This window comes from Neofelis nebulosa, chromosome 5 (assembly GCF_028018385.1).
Source record: "Neofelis nebulosa isolate mNeoNeb1 chromosome 5, mNeoNeb1.pri, whole genome shotgun sequence".
Classification (NCBI taxonomy): domain Eukaryota; kingdom Metazoa; phylum Chordata; class Mammalia; order Carnivora; family Felidae; genus Neofelis; species Neofelis nebulosa.
The window spans coordinates 33,079,865-33,097,744 of record NC_080786.1 but is presented as its reverse complement, the minus strand read 5'-3'; the positions used below and the strand labels follow the sequence as shown (position 1 = coordinate 33,097,744).

At 38.4% G+C, this 17,880-nt stretch overlaps 1 non-coding gene across 1 annotated transcript; it reads right to left on the bottom strand.

Moving 5' to 3' along the window:
• Positions 1 to 5,158: 5,158 nt before the first annotated feature.
• LOC131513235 (U6 spliceosomal RNA) lies at positions 5,159 to 5,265 on the bottom strand. Its single transcript, XR_009262468.1, has one exon. It is a non-coding gene; the product is annotated as a U6 spliceosomal RNA (small nuclear RNA).
• Between the last annotated feature and the right edge of the window lie 12,615 nt (positions 5,266 to 17,880).

Here is a 17,880-nt window from a genome sequence, read left to right as displayed (position 1 = left end):
CACACAACGAAATATTACTCAGCAATGAAATGAACTAGTAATACATTTAACAACATGGATGGATCTCAAAATAATCATACTAAGTGTAAGAAGCAAGAAAATAAAGGAGTAAATACTATATGATTACATTTACATTAAATTCTAGATAATATAACTAAACTATAGGGACAGAAGATCAATGCTTTACTAGAGATGGGGGCGGGGGATATGGAAAGAAGTGAAATGTAGGAATTACAAGGAGGCAGAAAGAAACTTATGGGGGCAATGAATATATCCATTATTTTCCTTGTTGTGATGGTTTCATAGGTGTATGCATATATCTAACTTATCAAATTATAAACTTTTAAATATGTGCAGTAAACTTTAAATATTGTATCTAAGTTAAACCTGAATAAATATATTTTTAAATAGGGAGAGGTCTGATATTTCCCACTGAGCGATGGTGCCTAGTCTTTCCCAGTTAACAAAACACTGACATTGAGATAATCAAAATTGACATTAAAGATGGAAGCATATCATCATGCAAGATCCCTGACAAATGGTTCCTCTAAGGAGTCCTGCTTTCTTGAAAGGTAGAGAAAAAACTTTTTATTCAATAATTTTTAGGCATGTAATCCTAATTCTATAAATATAGAACTTTTTAAAACCAAATTGTTAGTTGAAATAAATCACTAGATAAATGTCACATAATTAGGAAGTATAACAAAAGTCTATACCTACACTGTGAAACAAACTCATTATTAGGGTATTAGACTGATTCTACCTCTGAGGAAATAGAGGCTCAGAGGCCTTGAGTTGGCAAGTTAGCTCAGGATCATATAGGAAGTAAAGGGCAGCGTTGGAACCATTGTATAGGGCCTCCCAACTCCAGAACTACTGTTTCCTACACAACACATACCTGATTTTACCTCTTGGCTAAAGCCATTCATCCATGATCTGGAATGGCAAGGCCATCACCTATGGCTATTTCAGTATACTCACTGAAGTTTTATATTCCTGGCATTCATAGGGGAACAGTTAACATACTACTTCTCACATTTTCTTTTCTCTTATTTGGAGAATTGCCTTTTTTCCAACAATTTTCCTAGAATTCATCCCTTATTTGTTCTCCCCCTCCTGTCTTAACTCTAACCCATCAGCAAGTCCTGTGGGAGCCACTTCTGCAATATACTCCAAGCCAAGTCACTTCTCTCTGCCCCTACCACACAGTCCCAGTTCAAGCAGCAGCATCTCTTGCCTGATGACTGTCCTTTGTTCATAATATGAGTAGCACATTTTCCCTTAATTTGTTCATTTGCTTTTAAACTTATTTATGTTTTGAGGTTTTCTTTCTTTCTATTCATATACATGTACTTTATTATTATGTACTCAATTTATCAGTCTCTTCATTTATGACTTCAAGACTTCATATTTAGAAAGGCCGTTCCTAACTCTTGATTTTTTAAATGATTTTATTTTTTAAGTAATCTCTACACCCAATGTGGGGCTCAAATTCACAACCCTGAGATCAAGAGTCTCATGCTTCACCAACTAAGCCAGCCAAGCACCCTCCTATCTCTTCATTTTCAATAAACAAACTTACAAGACTGAGCAGGATTTAGATCTGTGATACTACCTGAACACATACTTCAAGTTTTCCCCAAACTTGGAAGTTTACTTACAGCTTATAGACTAAGGTACCTCAATGCACAAAGCTGCTCCAAAGGAATATACCCACTTTCCAATCTCTTAACCCTCAAGCTAGACTTTAGGAAGCAATACTCAAAATCTAGTAGACTCTTTAGAATATGATTATTTTTGTACAGTTATTCAAACCTTAGGCTGCCCTAATAGATTTTGACTTTTATAAGTACTTCAAAATACTTGAGTGCATAAACATTTGTCTACAATCAGAGACAATCACTACTATTAAGTACATAAATTTAAAATTTTTTCTTTTTTTTTTATTTATTTATTTTAAAATTTTTTCTAAAATCATGAAAATAATAGAGAAAATGAAACATTATATATTGATTCAAACAAGCTGCAAAAACTGAGATAGTTGGGAAAATGTGAATACTAACTATACATTTGACAAAGAATTTTTGTTAATTTAATTTTGGAGTGATAGTGGTAATATGGCTGTTTTCTTTTAAAATAGTCCTTAACTGGGGCGCCTGGGTGGCGCAGTCGGTTAAGCGTCCGACTTCAGCCAGGTCACGATCTCGCGGTCCATGAGTTCGAGCCCCGCGTCAGGCTCTGGGCTGATGGCTCGGAGCCTGGAGCCTGTTTCCAATTCTGTGTCTCCCTCTCTCTCTGCCCCTCCCCCGTTCATGCTCTGTCTCTCTCTGTCCCAAAAATAAATAAAAAACGTTGAAAAAAAAAAATTTTGAAAAAAAATAAAATAGTCCTTAACTATTGGAGACATATACTGAAATGCTTATGGATAAAATGATAAAAGTCTAGGATTTGCTTTAAAATATCCAGAGATATGTTTATGGTAAGGATATATATGAAACAATACTGGCCATGAGTTAATATTTATTGAAGATGGGTGATGGGTTCATGAGGATTTACTATATCATTGTCTCTACTTTTGGATTTGTTTGAAACTCTGCATAATATATTTTAGAGATAATATGTTAATTATATAGATTAACTGCTTTTGGAATAAGATTTATGAGTGCATCTAGGAGGCCTCGCTGGAGGCTAAGTGACTCAATATCTATTCCCAAACCCCTTCCCCCTTGACTCTACACAAAGGCTGGGACATATGAATGCTCACTTTCCTAGCATGCTTTGCAGCTAGCTGTAGCCACATGACACAATTTTGGACAATGGGATGAAACTGCAGTTTGCTGGGATTTTTCAGAAAAGTTTTGCTCTTTTATATAAAAGTAGACAGTGTAGCTGGCTTCCACCTCTCTTTTCCCATCTTTGAATGGAATCTAGGTTCTGGCTTAGTGAAGCCATATTGCAACCGGGGGAAAACTAAATTGAAATACAAGCACCAGGTCTTTTTTTCACTGAAACATTGAATTAAAACCATCAGCTACCCATCTCTGGGCATCTGAGACATCTATTTATGTTAAATGTAAATATATTTTTTTAAATTCCATTTATTAAAATCACTGACAGTCTCTTTAACAAATGGTGCTGGGAGAACTGGACAGCAACATGCAGAAGGTTGAAACTAGACCACTTTCTCACACCATTCACAAAAATAAACTCAAAATGGATAAAGGACCTGAATGTGAGACAGGAAACCATCAAAACCTTAGAGGAGAAAGCAGGAAAAGACCTCTCTGACCTCAGCCGTAGCAATCTCTTACTTGGCACATCCCCAAAGGCAAGGGAATTAAAAGCAAAAGTGAATTACTGGGACCTTATGAAGATAAAAAGCTTCTGCACAGCAAAGGAAACAACCAACAAAACTAAAAGGCAACCAACGGAATGGGAAAAGATATTTGCAAATGACACATCGGACAAAGGGCTAGTATCCAAAATCTATAAAGAGCTCATCAAACTCCACACCCGAAAAACAAATAACCCAGTGAAGAAATGGGCAGAAAACATGAATAGACACTTCTCTAAAGAAGACATCCGGATGGCCAACAGGCACATGAAAAGATGTTCAACGTCGCTCCTCATCAGGGAAATACAAATCAAAACCACACTCAGATACCACCTCACGCCAGTCAGAGTGGCCAAAATGAAGAAATCAGGAGACTATAGATGCTGGAGAGGATGTGGAGAGACGGGAACCCTCTTGCACTGTTGGTGGGAATGCAAATTGGTGCAGCCGCTCTGGAAAGCAGTGTGGAGGTTCCTCAAAAAATTAAAAATAGACCTACCCTATGACCCAGCAATAGCACTGCTAGGAATTTATCCAAGGGATACAGGAGTACTGATGCATAGGGGCACTTGTACCCCAATGTTTATAGCAGCACTCTCAACAATCGCCAAATTATGGAAAGAGCCTAAATGTCCATCAACTGATGAATGGATAAAGAAATTGTGGTTTATATACACAATGGAATACTACGTGGCAATGAGAAAGAATGAAATATGGCCTTTTGTAGCAACGTGGATGGAACTGGAGAGTGTGATGCTAAGTGAAATAAGCCATACAGAGAAAGACAGATACCATATGGTTTCACTCTTATGTGGATCCTGAGAAACGTAACAGAAACCCATGGGGGAGGGGAAGGGAAAAAAAAAAAAAAAAGAGGTTAGAGTGGGAGAGAGCCAAAGCATAAGAGACTGTTAAAAACTGAGAACAAACTGAGGGTTGATGGGGGGTGGGAGGAAGGGCAGGGTGGGTGATGGGTATTGAGGAGGGCACCTTTTGGGATGAGCACTGGGTGTTGTATGGAAACCAATTTGACAGTAAATTTCATATATTAAAAAATAAAAAATAAAAAATAAAAAATAAAAAAAAAATAAAATCACTGTAAGTCTAACTTTCTTTCACTTGCAACTAAATACCTTTCTAACTGATTCAATCTGTTATAGAGATTTTCTTATACAACAAAATTTCTGGTCTCCACTATGAAGTGATGGTAATATCCTTTAGTAACTGAAGTTTTCATTAATTTGAATTGGATACTAAAATACCACTTTAAAAATTCTACTCATATTCCCTAAGCTTAGTTGGGTCATCTCACCAAGTATCTGAAAGCTGTTTAAAACTATTTTAAAGTAACTATTACAAAGTGAAATGAATTATTGTTTAATTAATAAGTTCATTAATTAATGACTAGTTAATGATAAGTTCTTTCCCTGGCCCTAATTTCACCACTGTCAATTGTACTTTTATTTAAGCTCTTGACTTCAGGGTGTCACAAGTCCCACCCTTCCTCAGATGGATAATAAATGTGTATGTGTCAAGGGCTCTAAGGAGATGCCAGGATTTCAGGCACAGGACACAGTCCCACAGCTGAGACTGCTCTTCTTCCCCTGAAGCCAGCTAAATGCTGTGGTCAAGCCTTCACCCCCTTTAAGAGGTCCCCCCCAAATTAGGCAAGATGTAAGACTTCATCATCTGTCCCAAATTCAACCAGTTCCAGTTTGTGTTTAAACAGAATCATAACTACAGGTCAAAACTAAGTATCACCCAATTATTCATGGGAATGAAGAGCAATCACCAATTTCTTGGTACTTACTTTCTTTTTCTTTTTTAAAACATGGAAGCTTCACAAATTTGCATGTCATCCTTGCACAGGGGCCATGCTAATCTTCTCTGTATCGTTCCAATTTTAGTATATGTGCTGCCGAAGTGAGCACTCTTTGTACTTATTTTCATTTAAAGGCTAAACATCTGTATGTTTGAGGTAAGATAGTTTGACTTAATTAAAGACAATGGTTCTATGATAAACACCTATCAGAGTATCTAGTACACTAGTAGGCCCTTAACAAATGTTTGATAATCAAATCACTAAATGCATTAATTAGGTAGTTAATAGATATTTAGAGTTCACAATAGATTATATTTCACATCAGGAGCCCCAACTTTGCCAACACTGCTGTACAAATATAACCTGTTTTCAAAATACAAAATATTATGAAATGTGTATATGATTATCCTTCATGAGATCAGGAATACATCCTTCTCTGGTGATATATCTAGAAACAACTTCATTCATTCATTCATTTCCACACAATAGGGTGACTGCTCCTTATGTTAGTCACATTTCACCTCCATCAACTATCTCTTAGCACACTATCTCCAGTAATAGTGAGGACACCCAGCCCAATCAACACAAGCTAGGTAAATAAATTATGTCCTGTTACCTCCAGGCAACAAACTCTGTAGTTAGACTGTCTGAATTAGAATCCTGACTCCAGAATGTTCACCTATGTAACCTTAGACAAATTTCTTAATCCCTCTCTTCCTTGGTTTCTTCATCTGTAAAATAGGGATGACAATCATAGTACCTACCTTGTAGGATTATAGTGAGGATCGAAGGAGACTATAATGTGTTGATAGGTATTACATGTCCCATAAACTGTTAACTGATTCTAGTCATTGCATTATTTTCAAAACTTACTTTCCATACGATCTGTCACAGTGAATCCATAGGACATTACAACAGCAATTATTAGTCACCACAGTTTATAGGCAACTGTGTACAGGTCCTCTGGTTCTACTGGGAGTCAGCCATTATAACACAACATCTTATCACAGCCCTCCCAGCAGCCCAACATATGACTCATCCATGCCAAGATCTATGAGTATGCATCACAACCCAGCTGGTGTAGAACCAGGACAGAACTTGCAACAAGATGATCTGGATCCAGTTCAGCCTGGTATGTATTTAAGGGACATCATTACTCCTCAAAGAAACTGTTTCTTCATTTATAAAGTAAAAATGATTTTTACTTACTTTTAAAAAATAAACTTTACTTACTTTAATCCTCTACGTACCTCATTGTAGAGGATTAAACATCATAACGTAAGTAAGAATACCTTTCAAATGTAAAGTGTATTGTATGCTGGGTATTATTATTCATCTTTGTATCACAGCTTCATTAATTCAAAATATGCTTAGTTCATTTCTGGCTGTTCCAGACACTGTGTTAAGTTCTAGGGGCATGGAAATAAATAACATACAGTAGCCAGAGTTGAATATATATTTGTTTGGTATATTATTTGTTAATTGGTCAATTAACATTGTTAAAAAACATTTGGACTGGAGAGCTTATACCCAGTTTGAAAGAGACACAAGATGCCATATTGCATTTTATCATAGCAGACATGTGTCTTCCTCTCTTTGTGCACTCCCAGTGAGCATTTACATCTATAATAACATCGAAACGCTCGACTATAACCAAGTTTAATTCCCATAAATTCCCCTTTCTAGACTGTGAGCTTCTTGAGGGTATACCTATGCAGTTTTTCTTCTTCGTATCTTTGGTATTTATCTCAGAATACTGCATAAAATAGACACTTAGAAAGCATATATTTTTCAGTACCTAAATATGACCAACTGCCTTTAAGTGTCAGGGAAAAATAATGTCACAATTCAATCAAATCCTTTCAACCAGAAACCTTATGAATGCAGTTCTTTTTTTTTTTTGTACCAGCATTGGGTGTGCACTACCTCTCTCTATGTACACAAGTATACACATCTGTACATAGGTAGGCTAATGGACAGCCCTTGCTGAGAACACTACGTTTTAAAATACTCAGTAGCCATTCAGTAAATGACAACTTCTGATGGCCTAAGCTTTCAGAAAGAGTTAATGTACCTCAAAGAAGTAATCAGTGTAACTTTCCAACCAGTAAAATCAAGCCCCTTATATTCTATTTAATTTCCTAGGAGTTTTTATATACATATATATGTTCAGCATACATAGCCCCTCACACATATACCAGCACTATATATTTTTTTACAACATAGGGTTTTCTAGGATTGAGTAGTTTTAAACAACAGTATTTTATTATTTTAAGCACACCCACTGTGGAAACATTCTCGGGGCTCACTGCTTCTGCTATTGGAACATTTGTTTTTTATTCTGAATATTTCAGCACATCTATTTACCTGGCACTATATTTAGTACCACAGTGCCAAGATGGCATATATAAAGATTCAATTGCAATTCCCATCTGATGTCCCTTCCCTCTCCTTTTTACCCCCTTTTTTATGTCCACACTCTGAATTCAGCACAAAGTTGGTGTGTTTAATTTAAAAAGAAGTAAAACGCTCCAGGAGACGCCTCAGACCACTGCAAATCACCTACTTTATAGAGGCAGTAAAATTGTGTATCGGATTAGAAGTGATGCTGATCTGAAATTTATGATAACTTTTAATGGCATTATAATTTTTTTCCCTGTGCGCTCCATAACTGCGTCGTTTCAATGCACAGTGCAGTGAGATGAAATTTGTAAGGGAAGAACATTACCCAGGCAAGCCCAGGGGAAAAAAAAAAAAGTCAGCAGAATAATGCAACAGCCCCACACGGGCGGATGGAAGCTATTCTTTCCATACACTATGTAGAGGCACAAACTCCAAACGACCCTTTGAAACTAAAGGCAACCCAGAGTACAGATTTTGTTGATAAAACTAGGAAATGTGGTAAAAGCAACCTCTTAAAAAAGCAGATACACGTGGCTTCTGCACACCACCTCGCCACTTTGGGGACTCTTCATGTCTCTTGCCTGAGAGAAGCACACTTGGGTGTCCTAAGGTAGTTTTCTGGAACAAACAGCTCTTTCCTAAGCTGGGTCTGTTGTCTGGTTTCCGTGGAACAACTCAACATCCCACTGGTTTCAAGAAAGCATGAGGGGGTATCACAGGGTTAAAGACTTGTGAAAGACTTAAGACTTGTGTCTTAAGTTTGCAACTAAGAAACTGCTGAAAGAGATGAAGAACTCAATGAGAGGAAGAGAGTAAAAGAGAGAGACATGAAAGAACTTTTGAAAAATTCCACAATTAATGTATATATTAAGTTCTAACTTGACATGTAAGAGAAAAACTCTCCAGAAAAGCCACCAGAACCAAAGGAGAAGACTTCTCTTCAACTCTTTTCTTCAGGGATAATCCAGCCTCTGTTCAAATACTTCCAAGAACAAGGGGCTCATTTCCAATTTAAGCAGTTCATGAATTAATTTATAAATTCATTAACAATGTATTCAGCATAGTGCAGGCACTGCATGCTATTCTATTGTTTATTGTGTGTAACTTCTTGCCCACACCCTGGGAAGCTATGTTATCCATGGCCCACTTCACAGAGAATTAGAATAAAAGAAAATTAGAATGTGTCACAGCAAAGACTCTTAATGGCCATCCAGCCCAACCCCTTCATTTTACAGAGAATGAAATGAAACTGAGATCAAGAGTGGGGAAGTCAATTATCCAAGGTCACATAACTAATTCATTGCAAAACCTTAGTTAAAACCCACATCTGATTCCCCATCATATACTTTTTCAGATGAGCCATGATGCTTTTTCTTCACAAGTCATACACATCATTGTCCCATGTGTCCAGCTTCTCAAGCTTATCTAGATGTTTCTCTCTCCTACTCTGGCTGAAAGGCTCTATAGCAAGTGTATGAGTCTTTAATCAAACAGTCTGGGAATGTGTATGTGGTCATTATCCTTCAGTTCTTAAGTAGGTTGGGAAGACAAATCCTTTTCTTCGATACCATCCATAATCTATTTTTCACTGACCATGGCCTCTTTTAACAGACTAATAGGGAAGAAGAAAATTCTCCCTTTACTCCCAACATTTTCAACTTCCTACCCAAAACTGAAAATCGTTTAGAGGACTCGATTTCTCCTTTTCTCTTCCCAACTCTTCTCTACTTCTCCTCTTCTCTACTTCTACCTAGTGCTTGTCTTTATTTATAAATATTACATGTTCTGAGGGACTTCAAACACTACCCCACATAGGGCTGACCTCTGCCTCTTCTAGGTCTGAACTTTGACATTTTTGTCTGTTTTAGCATCAATCATAACTTTCCTCCTGCTGAGATTTTTGCTTTTATATCTTTTCAAACTTGAGCTTCTTTAAGGCAAAGTTGCTACCTCAATTACTTTTGTGTCCCTAGTTCCTGACACACAGTGGAGGCTAAATTAATATTTTCAAATGAAGGTACGCAAATCAGCAGAGCTGGAAGTGAATGTGTGTTTTCAGTCTTATAGTCTATTTTGCTGTGTTTTAGGTTTATGGTCCCAGAAGGCAGCCCACCTCTGATTGAACCATATTTGGTTGCACATGTCACTGTCTTCCTTCTCCCAACCTACAAGATACTCCTCTTTCCTGGGAGATTATCTGGATTCCTGTCACCTCACCCCATGTGCCTCTGGAGGGGTCTAGTTGGAGGGGCCAGATTTACCCTCTGTGTGAAGACAATCTCACACTTGTGTAGCTCTAATGATGCAGAAATTCTCCTTTCTCCATGGTGTCATGTGTCACCACTATTAATGTTGATTTCCCTTCATGTTTAAGGACTTTTTCTAACATTCTTACTCAATCTTACCTACCATTCCCTCTAGGAACCCATTATTTATTCCTTTAATACTCCACCCCCAGAAAGATGTTCTCTAGCAGTGAGGCCAACTTGGATGACTCACAGCAGATGTAATTGGTGAGCAAAATGCAGTCAGACTGGCTTCATCCACTTGCCAACGCTGTGACCTTCTGTAAATTCCTTAAACTCCCTGTGCCTTAGTTCCTTTTCTGTAAAGTATCTTGTGGGGTTGCTGTGAGCATTAAAGAAAATAGTGCCTATAAAACGCTTAGCACAGTACAGGGCATATAGTAATTGCAAAATAGATGTCTGCTCTCATTATTGTTATCATTCTAAATTAGGAACGCAAAGGCAGTACACACCCTACTGATGCCCACAACCTCTTTTAGGTTGTGCTCATGTTCTAAAGCTTCACATAAACCTCATATTCTCTCATAAACAAACATATTTTTGGCCATGACTCTTTTTTTTTTTTTAGTGTTCTTGTCTCCTCCTTGTTCACTTGACTGCTGTCATGTTCTAACTGCTGGGAGAGCCCTTGCCCAACAGAAAGTGCCCTTCTAAATCTGCCCAAAAGGGAAAGCAAAGACACATGAGGAGGAGAAAAGAGCCCCACATTAGAAAGGATGATCTCATGTTGAGATCAGGGATCCTCCAAGTTCATTCTCTACCACCCCTCTGAAGGCAGTAGGCCTGAGCAAACTGACCTACCAGGTTGCATAGCATTTCTTCCAAGTGACGTGTAACCACAAAGCTAAAAACCTCAGCATCCAGGCCCTTATGGTCTACCCTGGAGACTTAGGTTAATGATGAGCCAGCACCTTGGGTTTACTCTAAATCATCCTCTTAACCTAATTATATGCCAAAGGGGAAATCCAATGTATTTGATCAAGTCTTGCTAGTATTTTCCTTGTCTAATTCCATTAGTCTCATTGATGCAAAGGGTTCCTAAAGCAATTAAAGCAAGTGCTATCCCCTGAGAGCTGTGGGATGAGTATCTCTTCCCTACTCTTCTCAGAACCTGGTTTTCCCTGGTGAATGGCATAGGCAGGGCTGGGCAGAGGACCCTTAAACAGGAATGGTGTCTTTGGTGCCAGCAAATTAGGATCTGACTTCACTTCAATTAAGGGTGTTCTCAGATATAAAGTATATCAGCTGAGAAATGTGGAGGGAGGGGTGCTGTGTTCTTAGTGAGATTGTTCTTCACAATTCTTTCTCCCAGATGTTCATTTCACAAACTATATACATTTTATTCAGTCTCATTACAATCTATCTATCTAGAACTTCAGTGACCCACAAAATGCCTTCAAAGTCATTGGCCCATTTCAGAAGCCTCTAGTAGCCCATTACAAATGTCAGTGCACACTCAACAAGCAGCCAGATCCAAATACGCTGAGGCTTAACCTCATTAAAATGTTTCCACGACACAGGGTCAAACTTATCTTGCCACGGACTCGTTTCCTCTTGCCAAACGCTGAGAAACCATTTTCTTTCTAATTAATTTCATCTAGATGAAACCTGCACAAATGTCAGTTCAACAAATTAAGACTTATTGATTATTGGCTTTTTAAAAATAGTTAATGGTTCTGTCCAAAGATGGAATATTTTAGGGACATCAGCAAGACATGTTAGCTTAGGTTGATTTTGGTGTTTTTGAACAATGAAAATAATGTTGTAAGCATCTTCCATAATCTTATTGCTCACTTTTCACCTAAAACTTTATTCTTGTTTTATAGTCATAAAATTTAACTAGCTAGAAAACCATATCTTCGAATTTGCTGGAAGAACAAATGCTACATTTATACTTCATACATGCTACTCTGGAGGTTGTCCATCTTGTTTCCCCTTTTTCTCTCCCTTTAAACACTGCAGAATGCTAAGTTTGTTCACCAGGATTGTTGATAGCAAAAGGGGGGGCAGAGTTAAAAATGAGATAAAACTGAGACGCCTGGGTGGCTCAGTCGGTTGGGCATCTGACTTCGGCTCAGGTCATGTTCTCGTGGTCCATGAGTTTGAGCCCTGCATTGGGCTCTGTGCTGACAGCTCAGAGCCTAGAGCCTGTTTCAGATTCTGTGTCTCCCTCTCTCTCTCTGACCTTCCCCCATTCATGCTCTGTCTCTGTCTCAAAAATGAATAAATGTTAAAAAAAATTTTTTTAAATGAGATAAAACTAAAATTCCTTATCAGAAATCTTGTTTCCTTTCCTTTCCTTCCTCCCTCCCTCTTTCTTCTTTCTCTTTCTTTCTTTCTTTCTTTCTTTCTTTCTTTCTTTCCTTCCTTCCTTCCTTCCTTCCTTCCTTCCTTCCTTCCTTCCTTCCTTCTTTCTTGGTTGATACTGGAAAAGGGTGAATGCCTTGACCTAGCCCATGAGTTTCTGGCATACTGTTAACCACTCACCAAGCCTTGCTGAATCCTACTGTATGCTAAGGTAAAGGTCAGAGGGGAATGCTGGCCTCAACTACTATTCTCAAGAGGATGCAATCTAGTTCAGAATATCTACATGCACATAAAAAGTTGTGACCTACAAAACTTTCTGAACTATACATGTGGTGGAATTCAAATCTGAGACTTCATTTGGTTTACAAACTTCCTGTAAAGTAGCATGTGATCCCTATTTACAGGTAGAAAAATAGGCAAAGGTAAATAAATTGCATCAAAAACAACATTGGAGCAGGAACTAAAAGCAAGCTTCAGTTCTAAAGTACTTAAAGTAGGCCATTCATTAACATGCTATCCAGCTCATCAAGAGCTTTTATTCTATCAATTAAGTACATCCAAGGCCTACAAGTAAGGCTTCCTAAAAGAGTGGAAATCAGGTGCATACTCCACACAGGCAAATTGCTTCTAGGAAAGAGATTTATAACAAACCTTTTTTCTTCCATTCTACTCAAATGGTTTGATTTGTGAGGGAATATCTGAGTACAATTACTTTCTATATTCACTTTGAGAGTATAAGTGTTTAGTCTTCATCTATCAGAACAGATCCATGAAAAGTTCATAGATATCATCTAGTCTGACCATCATTTTGCAGAAAATAACTGGATCCCAGAGAAGTTGTTACTTGTGTGAGGTCATGTAACTTGAAGGAGTGTGTACATGTGTATGTGTGTTAGGGTATGTATGTATGAAAGGATTTTTATCTTGTTATTCAATACAATAATATGCTATTATTTTGTCCCTCACCACACATCAATTAAAGGTAAGCATGGATGTTTTGGAAAAGGTGCATCAATGACCAGAGAACTAGCAATTTCAACTTTGGAAGAGAGCTGAAGAAAAGTCCTCATATTCAACCTGGGCCTGAGAAGACTAGAGGGTGTGAAGTCCATAGGGAGACATGCCCCACAGCCTGCAACAGAGAGGTCTCAGCTGAGGTGTGACAAACTTAAGGCAACTTAACTTTAATTAAGTAAAATTACTTAACTTAAGCCTAAGGCAAACTTAAGAACCAATATTTCTTGGGCCAGATAAAAGAACAAAACCTAGTGAGCCTCTCATGGAGGCCTTTCATCTTAGAGGAGACTTTAAAAATGAAGACTAGGGGGCGCCTGGGTGGCGCAGTCGGTTAAGCGTCCGACTTCAGCCAGGTCAGGATCTCGCGGTCCGTGAGTTCGAGCCCCGCGTCAGGCTCTGGGCTGACAGCTCAGAGCCTGGAGCCTGTTTCCGATTCTGTGTCTCCCTCTCTCTCTGCCCCTCCCCCGTTCATGCTCTGTCTCTCTCTCTGTCCCAAAAATAAATAAAAAACATTAAAAAAAATTAAAAAAAAAAAAATGAAGACTAGAGGATAGAGGTAAAGAATCTGATGACTACATCACTGCAACAGGGGATTGGACCAGTTGACCTTGAAGTCCCAGGCAGCTCTAAAGGACTTTGATTGCGATTTATTTTTATGTTTGTATTTATGTTCTGTCAACAAACCCATAAGCTCTGGGGCTGCATTAATGAATAAATGATAAGTTTAAAAATTATAATGGTGTCATCAGGAGCAGAAACCAGTGCTGGTTTATGGCTAGGTCTTAATCTATGCCACTGAATTGGACACAAAGGACAGGTTCTCTCATTTCAATTTGTCATGACCAGCAAATGTGGGAGCCTCAGTCTTCACCTCAGGCAAAGCAAGCTTCACTAGTTGTGCTGGGTCAGAACAACCAAATCTCTTGTTCACATCCTTGTGTGTCTCCTGTTAGGCACTGTATGCATGATACAAATAACACATCTTTTTAGCAAGTGTTTTGTAGGTATAGGGATGGAATTATTGGCACAAGGAAGGCAACTGATGTCAAATATCTTGACAAAACATTCACTATAGTTTCTCTTGAAATTTTAAGACCAAAACCAGGTTCAAATTCACCTGCTGTAGGTGAGTATTGACAAAAAAGACAATAAGTTTACCATAAACAAAAATTCATTCAATTTTCAAAGAGGATGCTCTGGCATGATGCTAGGTTCAGTTGTACCAATATGTTGACTGAGCACTGTTATCAGAAAAGGTATTCGCCATCAGTTATTTTCCCAGATCCAGTAATTTCAGCCTGCACCTACTATACTCTTGCTCAAAAATGCAATTTGTATAATGCAGACAATCTCTAAAAGGAGATAAATAAGAATGCAAACAAGAGATTTGACCATTCGGACTCAACACAGCTAATCAGTGGTACTAACAAGGTATGGTCCATAAGAATAGTGATAGAGAAATGTGTTTTTCTGGTATTTAGTTCCCTAAATTATGACCAATAGATAACATCCAGGCATATAAGCAGGAAATGGAGATCCACTAATTAAACACAGTACCACCATTATCTTTGATTTGAAAAGAGGATAAAATTAACACAAACCTGTGTGGACAATCTGAAAATGAATATGAGGTATAGGAAGTACTTCATAAGGCTTCTCAATGTGATATATTGATATCTTGTAAATGTAAGTTAGTCATAGGTAAATGGCTATATTTTGCCACTAGTAAGAATTAAAAATTTAGGATTTTTACTGAATAGAATCAGAAGTCTCCTTATTGGGAGCAAGTCAAAGAGGTGGAGTATGTACTTTACAAGGCCTTTTGCTCTTCCTGTGTAGTCTGCTGAAGAACACTAGAGAGTTATAAATGAGGCTTGTGTCAAACAACGTATGCTGAAAGGAGTTGGGAATAGGACACATATAGAGAAGAGAAGTCAGGGAGTGGTGGCGGGTGGGCAAAACTTATTGCAAAGTTTTGCCATCTCTGTTTTAAGCCAATGTTATATTATGTTTGTATTGTGCACCACTCTAGACTGTCTGGATGAGTGTCCCTCCCATTGGTAAGAAATGGCCCTTGAGAGCTTGTATAAGCCTTATATGACCAACTACTTACTTGGCTCCCATGTGCCAACAATGACAGATTTCTGTTTGTTATTTATCAGTGTTTTGTTTGGGGAGGAAAAGGGGAGTTGTTTATTTTTTGCTAATAAGTCTTTTCATAATATAACATTACCTGCATCAGTTACCTGCACTATGCTTTTGGTGTCATAAGGAACAGAACACAGAACCCGAATTGGCTTAAGTAAGAAGGAAATTTGTTGGCCCAATAACTGAAAAATATCTGAGTTCAAATATGGTTTGGTTCTGTGGCTCAAATAACCAGTAGGATATTTTCTCTCTTACTTTCTCATGGCTCTGCAATTGGGTCCCATTTTTAGAATGGCTTTTCTCTATAGTGGCAAGATGCTTAGTTCAGTTTCAACCTTACCTCCTCTTGGGTTTAGATCAAGTGGGAAAAACAGCAGGGCAGCAAAAGTCTGATTGAGTCTCATTGGCTCCGATTGGGTCATGTGCCCATCCGTGAACCAATCATGGTGGCCAAGCAAAGGCAATGCACTGATTAGCTGAGGCTGGGCCAAAGGTGTATCCAGGACTTGGACTGAGATTGGTTCTTTTTTTTTTTCAAAATTTTATATTTTTTAAGATATCTCTACACCCAAAGTGGGGCTAGAACTCACAACCAAGAGATCAAGAGTTGCACGCTCTACTAACTGAGCCAGCCAGGCAACCCCTGAGATTGGTTTTAATACAATACACAATGTCTTGGACAGAGAGGAGGAGGATATGGTGGCTTCCCACCGAAAAATCCAGATACTGTTACTATGAAAAAAAAATGGATATCAAGCTGAAAAACAATGGATATCCATTATATCAAGTCTTACCTACCAGATTTTAGGTTCACTGGGGTCAGAGACTATATCTTGTATTTCTCAGGGCCAGCCACAATACCTAGTTTACAAATAACTGATATTCAATAAGCATGTAATAGTTGATTTATTTATTAATTTAGTCAAATTAGAAAATCTGACATTAGGCATCACTCTGGCTTTTACCCAGACCTTTCTGCTACCTGCTACACTTCATTCAAGAAAAATAAAGTTTAAAGTGCTATCTTCACTCACAGAACCACCTTTCATTTTAGAAATGGACTATGTTGTGACTGAACTGTGAAATATTATTAATAATAACAATATTCAATAGCACCATACTAAAATATTTCAAGTAAACCTCATGACAACCCTGTGAGAAAAATACTATTATCCCTATTTTACAGATATGAAAAATGAGGCCCAAAAAAGTCAAAGGACCTACCTAAGGTAACACAGCCAGCAAATGACAGAGCTAGAATTTAAACCATAATCAGATCATGATTCAAAGCCTAGTTTAGGTGCCACCACCGTCCAGAACCATTACAGTTGGAATCAACCAACCCTTCTACATTATTTGATATGTCTCTTACAGCCCTTATTTTGTTCTGACTTGGATAACGGTTTACATACCCTTATCTCCCAGTAGATTCTGATAGTCTCAGCATCCCTGGGGGAATAGTAAATAGCAGAAAACAGAAGCCAGAAAGATAAGGGGAAAAAACAGCAAGATAGGCTGAGAGCAGGATGAGGGGCATTTCCTGGACCACTTGCTGTCCCAGCCCCAGTACCTGCTACTTCTCCTGCCACTGAGGCAGAGGCAGGATCTGATCTCAAAGGCTTGCAGATGAGTTCTCCACCACCAGATCAACCTTCCAAAATAGGAACCTTTCAACATGTCATTCCCCAACTCCAACTCTTTTGGGTAAAACTTTATTTACAAAAAGCATGGCTCTAGTTTGTCGAATTGAGTTTTTAACATATTTTGGTAAGGTATTATTTATCCTGATTATGGAGTTTTTTCTACCCTCTTAAATTTTGCACCTGAGGCAGATGCCTCCTCTCCTCACTTTTGTCCTGACCCTACTCCAGGAGCTTCCTATTACCCATAGAGCAAACCCTGCAACACTTAGCATGATGTTCAAGTCCTCCACAAAAGGATTTTCATTCACCTTTCTAACTTGATCTTTAGTCTCCACTCCAACACACTAATCATCTTACTATCATTCTTCTCTCCCCTTTCCTGCTCTGTGCAATGTTCCCCAACACAGGCTTTAATCTATCCTTTCCTTAAAGGGCACCTCCTAGACCTTTACTGATTCCCCTTCCCTCTCCTTGGACTAGGTCCCACATTGGCTCAGGTGTCCCATGAGTTTGCCTGAATTCACTAACATTTTAACATTTTAAACCCTTAAGGCCAAAGACTCTTAAAATCATTCTGTTTCTTCCATCTGCTCTGCCATTCCTCACCCCCACAGCTACTATTGGGCAACAAGTTAATGCTCAATAAATCAGCTCCTTCATTTGATGTTTCCACAAGCTCTAGTTTGTTCCCATCTGCTAGCCAGCTTATTCCTGGGCCCACTGAGCCAGGGAAGTCCTTTTCCTGGACTTCAGAAGCTCCTGAGAAGACAGGAAGATAGGTTTGGGAGGTGGCAAAACCAAGAAGCTACCCCTCTCAGAACCTCGGGCTTGGGGTCAGGGCCCTACATAGAGTATGGGACTGGCATTTATTCTGATTTTTGCTTCTCATAAAACTTTGAA